This window comes from Zea mays, chromosome 9, assembly GCF_902167145.1.
Source record: "Zea mays cultivar B73 chromosome 9, Zm-B73-REFERENCE-NAM-5.0, whole genome shotgun sequence".
In the NCBI taxonomy this organism is placed as follows: Eukaryota; Viridiplantae; Streptophyta; class Magnoliopsida; order Poales; family Poaceae; genus Zea; species Zea mays.
The window spans coordinates 128,372,685-128,379,360 of NC_050104.1; positions in this window are offsets into that span (position 1 = coordinate 128,372,685).

Genomic DNA, 6,676 nt, shown 5'->3' on the forward strand with positions numbered 1-6,676 from the left:
GTTACCAACATCTCCTCCTGAGCACTGAGTACAGTGGGGACAACCTGGGGTGGGGTGGTTTGTAAAGCAAGCGTGAGTACACATCAACGTACTCAACAAATGTCTCGTTTGGCTAAAATTGGACTAGCTGTATGTGGAGTTAAGGTTAAGCAGTTGCTTTTAGTTGGTCAAGTTTTATTACTACAAGTAGAGCCAGATTTTAGTAATAAACCCAGTTATTACCCAGAGGCACTCCCTCCAAGAGGAAATACCAGAGTTAAAAATTATAACCAACATTACTGACCATCATCTTAAAAGTAACCAAAGTTCTTCTAATCGAAGAGGATCCCAAGGCTGCTCTTAACCGTGAGCACGGCTGATATACCAGTTTCTAACACTCTGCAGAGGTCGCACACTTTACCCACAAGTCGCGATTCCCTTTCTGCCCAGGGTTCTAGCCTCCCCATTGATCACTACCAAGGTGACCTAGCAGGGTCTCACTATGTAGCCTTTACAAAGATTTCCTAGAGGTCATAGCCACCCGTTAGGTTTCTCCAGTTTGATAAACACAGTACATCTCCCCAAAGAAAGGGTGACTAACAAAAACCAAATCGAGAACCTCTGCAACCAGCCTCGGTAGAGCAGGTACTGTGCCCGGACCCCATTGATGGCCCTACGGCGAAGCCAACTACTCCTCCGGTTCCTCTAATTAATTAGCTAAGGGCGTCCCATTCCACCCTCATGGTTGCACTGTCATCCCAGGTTGTCACTCCCCAAACAGGTCCTTACGGAGAGGTACTCAGGAAACAGCCTGAGCCCCTAAAGTAATCACAAGAACCTCATCGGGATAACATCATCGTATCATAAATAATCACATCATGTTAATTGATTAAGTTAAAGCAACAGCATAAGCTAACCATTATTAACCCAAAAGGTAAACAAGGATAAGGTAAATACAGACTAGTCAATCTTAAGTTTCAATAATGTAATGCGGCACAGTTAATTATAAAGTAAAGTAGGACATGATAGGTATGAGGACACTTGCCTTCACCAGGTTGTTGCTTTGAGGGACCTTCGACAACACACTCAGGAACCACGGACCTTCTCTCTTCCACCCTCATGGTTGCACTATCATCCCGGGTTGTCACTCCCCAAACAGGTCCTTGTGGAGAGGTACTCAGGAAACAGCCTGAGTCCCCTAAAGTAATCACAAGAACCTCATCGGGATAACATCATCGTATCATAAATAATCACATCATGTTAATTGATTAAGTTAAAGCAATAGCATAAGCTAACCATTATAAAATAAAGCAATAGCATAAGAACCACGGACTGCTCGTTGTCTAAATAAAGCGATCATACATTCAATACATTTGGAAAGAACAAATGAACAGCACATCAAACATGTACAAACATTGGAACACAATTCAAAAGATGTAGTATTAAATAAAGGAGAATGAGATCAAGTTATAAAATGAACTAATCCTAATTAGGGGTTGATTACTCTCTAAGTGTTTGGAACATACCTCAAAAGGTAAAGTAGTAATTTAAACAAGAAAGAGATTAAATCATAAGATGGACTAATCTCATTTTGGAATTTGATTATTCTTTAAGTGTTATCCATAATTACATAACCTAATTCTATTCATTTCATTGAGAACTAAAAGCTAAACCAAAAATGAGTTCATGTGATGCATGTCACTAATCTCACAAGATTAAAAATATTTTAACTCCTAGGGCTTTCATTTTATTTATTTCATTAAATAAATAAATTAACATATACATTTGTATCCTATGTGTAAAATTAAAGTATACAGACTATAACTAACCATACTTTATTTGAACAGAGAATAATTTTATGAACATTTTGCAATTTGAACCACTAAATTTGGAGTTTATATGAAAAAGATATGAAATAAACAAGTTTTGAAGTTTGAAATATGAAATTAGGGCTAAATGTGTGATTAAACAAAAGCACATGGGGCTATTTAAAATAAACCAGGGGCTTGCGCGCTAAAACAGAGGACGGCGGGTTGATTTTCTAAAAGCCGAAGGTCTCTTAAGTAAAATTCACACGCGAAGGGGTACGGGGTAATATCTACCATCGGATCAGAGATCAACGACCAAGATTAGATCGCGCGGGCGCTGGCGTGGGGCGGGTGCGCGGACGCGACTGACATGCAGGGATAGGGCGTCAGTGAGCCAGGGCGAGCTGACCGGCTGGGCCCAGCGGCAGGGGCGCGGGTGAGGGGGAAGAGAGAAGGGCGGTTGGATCTGGATCGAAGGGCTACGATCAGATCCGCTCTGGTTAAATCCAAACCGCCCGATCTCGGATGGACGACCGAGTCTAACGGCTGGGGGCGGACACAGGCGCGCAGGGCAGTTTGGTGGACTCGGCCATGGGCATCACGCCGGCGCGGGAGCACTAGAGGACGCTGCACACGACGAGGCGGGCTAACGGCGGTGCAGGGCAACTCTGGCGAACAATCGCGCGTTAACCAGGGCGGTAACGGCCAAATTAAGGGTACGGTCAAGTTGCTCACCACGAAGGGAAGCGCTGGAGTCACGGGGCAACGGCGGTGGCACAGAGACGCGACGGGGTCGGAGCTCCGGCTGCGCAGGAACCGCTCCGGTGAGCGCGGGCCGGACAAACCAGAGAAGGGGAGGGCACACCGAAGGGTGTCCTAAGCAGCTAACGGCGAGGCGAAACTCACCGAGGCAAAGGACAGGGCACGGGCACGACTGTGATCGCAGAACGGGCAGCGGCCGACGGTGAGCGGTGGCGGAGCTCTCTGTTCGCGTGGGCAGAGCGAGAGAGAGGGTGAGGGGGTTTGGCTGAGGGCACAAGTGAGCGAGGGGAGGTGTGTGAGCAGGGCGCGGGGCTCAAAAGGGGAGCGAGCGCGAGGACGTGGCCGGAGAACGCGCAGACGTGGGTGCGTCCACGGCGGGGACCGTGGGCGAGAGGTTAGGGAAGGCTGACAGCTGGGATCGGCGGGACAGAGAGGGAAACGAGCGTGCGGGCGAGAGAAATGGCACCGACAGACCTGGCCCACGGGGCAGCGAGAGAGAGAGGGAGAGAGGGCGCGCTGGAGTTGGCACCGACAGGCGGGGCCCGCCTGTCAGGCACCGAGAGCACGCGGGCGTGGGCGCGCGCGCGGGCTGGGCTTAGTGGGTCGGCTTGGGCTGAATTAGGTTTTCCATTTTCCAGGGAATTTCTAATTGCTTTTCTATTTATTCTCTCTAGGGTTTTTAATTCAAATTCAAATAAAGTTTCAAATTCAAACCAAATCAATCATGTGCAACAATTCAATAAATATTTGGGGTTCAACATGATGTAACATTTTATGACTCATATGTTTTGGGCAAAATAAAATAAATAATCCCTCACTAATTAAGCTAACCCTAGCCAAAAGAGAAAGAGAGAGAGAAACTACAGAGAGATGGAAACTAGAGTGAGATAGAGAAGAGTAACACCTGAATTTGGATGATAATAAGAAAGAAATTTTATGCCCTCAAATTCAGGGTGTTACAGCTTTCAAGAGGGTTTTTGAAATGATTTCCCTTTTTGAAATTGTACCAATTGATATTTTATAACATCTTGAAATTTTGAAGCCAAATATCAATTGAAAATTTTAACTCAAATACTAGTTGAAATAAACACTTTTTTGAAAATTTGAAAATGGTGGTGCGGTCCTTTTGTTTTGGGCTTAATACTTTTTCCCCCTTTAGCATTAATCGCCAAAAACGAAGAACTTGAGAGCCCTTTTTCATTTTCTTCCCCTTTGGGGTCTAATGCATTCTCCCAAATGGTAAAGTAAATATGAGTGAAGGGTTATACCATTGAGAGTTTTCCGAGTAACGGCAAAGGGTAAATGATATCGTCAGAGTTGGAGTGGAAGCGTTGTCTTTGCCGAATACTCCATTTCCCTTTCAATCCAAGACTAATACAAGAGATACTCATGGAAGCATATTAGTCTTAGCCTTGGCACAAGAAGAATAGGAAATATGCATTTGTACCAAATGAAAGAGATATGATCAAAGGTATATAAATTAGCAATGTGTGCAATGTTTCAATCAAAGTTCCGAGAATCAAGTATATTTAGCTCATTCCTAAGTTTGCTAAAGGTTTTCTCATCTAGTGGCTTGGTGAAGATATCGGCTAATTGGTTGTGGGTATTGACATAAGCAATTTCGATATCCCCCTTTTGTTGGTGATCTCTCCAAAAGTGATACTAGATGTCTATGTGCTTAGTGCGGCTGTGTTCAACGGGATTATCCGCCATGCGTATTGCACTCTCATTATCACATAGGAGGGGGACTTTGCTCAATTTGTAGCCATAGTCCCTAAGGGTTTGCCTCATCTAAAGTAATTGCGCACAACAATGGCCTGCAGCAATGTACTCGGCTTCGACGGTGGAAAGAGCTATTGAATTTTGTTTCTTTGAAGCCTAAGACACCAGGGATCTTCCCAAAACTGGCAAGTCTCTGATGTGCTCTTTCTATCAATTTTACATCCGGCATAATCGGCATCAGAATACCCAATTAAATCAAAGGTAGATCCCTTGGGGTACTAAAGCCCAAACTTAGGAGTATAAACTAAATACCTCATGATTCTTTTCACAACTCTAAGGTGAACTTCCCTAGGATTTGCCTGGAACCTTGCACACATGCATACAGAAAGCATAATGTTTGGTCGAGATGCACATAAGTAGAGTAAAGATCCTATCATTGTCCGGTATACCTTTTGATCTACAGATTTACCTCCCGTGTCGAGGTCGAGATGCCCATTAGTTCCCATGGGTGTCTTGATTTGTTTGCCATCATTCATTCCAAACTTCTTAAGTATATCTTGAATGTACTTAGTTTGGCTGATGAAGGTGCTCCCTTGGAGTTGCATGATTTGAAATCCAAGAAAATACTTCAACTCCCCCATCATAGACATCTCGAATTTATGTATCATGATCTTACTTAACTCTTCACAAGATGACTTGTTAGTAGACCCAAATATAATATCATCAACATAAATTTGGCATAGAAACAAGTCTTTTGCAATTGTTTTAGTGAAGAGGGTAGGATCAACTTTTCCGACTTTAAAGCCATTAATGATAAGAAAGTCTCACAGGCATTTATATCATGGTTTTGGGGCTTGCTTGAGACCATAAAGCGCCTTTGAGAGCTTATAAACATAGTTAGGGTACTCGCTATTGTAATGCCCTGAATTTGGGGGTAGAATTTTTTCTTCTTGTCTCTCACCAAATTCAGGCGTTACCCTTTTCTTTTCTCGTTCCCTCGCTAAACCTTGATCTTTTCCAAAGTTATAGCGGAGTTTGGCTTGGATTTCCCGTGTAAAGAAAAAAACCCTAAATTACTTGATGTTGTTTGATGCACCATGCCGAACTATGCATTCTTTGATTGCTTAGAGATGTAAGTGCATTCATCTAGAAAGATCGGATTTCGAAAAGGAGAAAAACCTTTTCTTTCTTTTTCTTTTTCTTTCTCTCTCTTTTTTTTCACTTTTTCTTTTCTCTCTCCCGCGCCGTGGGCCGCCCTGGCCGGCCCAGCCGCCCCCCCCCCCCCCCCGCGCGCCCCCTTTGGGCCCATTGGCCCAGCCGCCCCCTCCCAATCCCCCCGATTCCCCCCAATCCCTCTCCCTCCCTCTCATTCTCTCTCTTCCCCACCCCAGCCGCCGCCCCCTGCCCTAGCCGCCGCCCCTGCTCGTTGCCGGTTCGGCCGCCCGTCCCCGTCCCCGGTGAGGTCCCCCTCCCCCTCTCCTCCCTCCCCCATCCCCCCTCCCCTTCCCCCTACCCGGCTCGGCCCCGCCGCTCGGCCGCCCCTGCGCCCCAGTCCGGCCGCCCGCCGCCCAGCTCGGCCGCCCCTGACCGGCTCGGCCGCCGCCGCCCCTGCGCGCCCTGCCCCGCCCCTGGCCGGCTCGGCCGCCCCTGCGCGCCAGCTCGGCCGCCCCCTGCCCCTGCGCCCCTGCCGGTTCGGCCGCCCCCCCCCCCCCCCCCCCCCCCCGCCAGCTCGGCCGCCCGCCGCCGGCTTGGCCGCCCCCGCCCCTGCCCAGGCCGGTTCAACCCCCCCCCCCTTTTTTATTTATTTATTTTATTTTATTTTCTTTCATTACTGTTACTTATTTTATTTTAGGCAGGATAATCATTGTTCATGTTATTGAAATAGGAGACTTGATTTAGAATTCCGTTACGCTAGTTAATTCATATAATCGATTGTTTATCCAGTTCAATGTTGATCAACTAAAAATGACTAGGTTTCCATTAGTGCATATAACTAAATTCTTTTCTTAGAACCAATTGTAACTAATCATTAGTGCATAAGCTTTAACCCCCCCCCCCCCCCCCGCGAGACCTTTTCTCGTTTCTTTTCTAACCATAATGAATGCGACATCGAATGTCATACTTGATGCATATCCACTTTATTTGTTCCCTTGTATGATGTACTGTTTGCTTCCCAATTTGAATGGATGTATGTATGTATGCTTGCAATCGCATAGAGAACGATCCGGTTGAAGAGCCCGAGGAACTCGCAGGAGAAGCCCCTGAGCAGCAGTCGGTTGGTGGAGGCAAGTGTCCCTTGACCTATCTATGTCCTATTCATTATTTAATTCACCTCCCGCTGTATACATTTATGCCTAAGGATTGACTAGTTTTGTTATCCCTGTCCTTGCTTACCTATTTGGGTT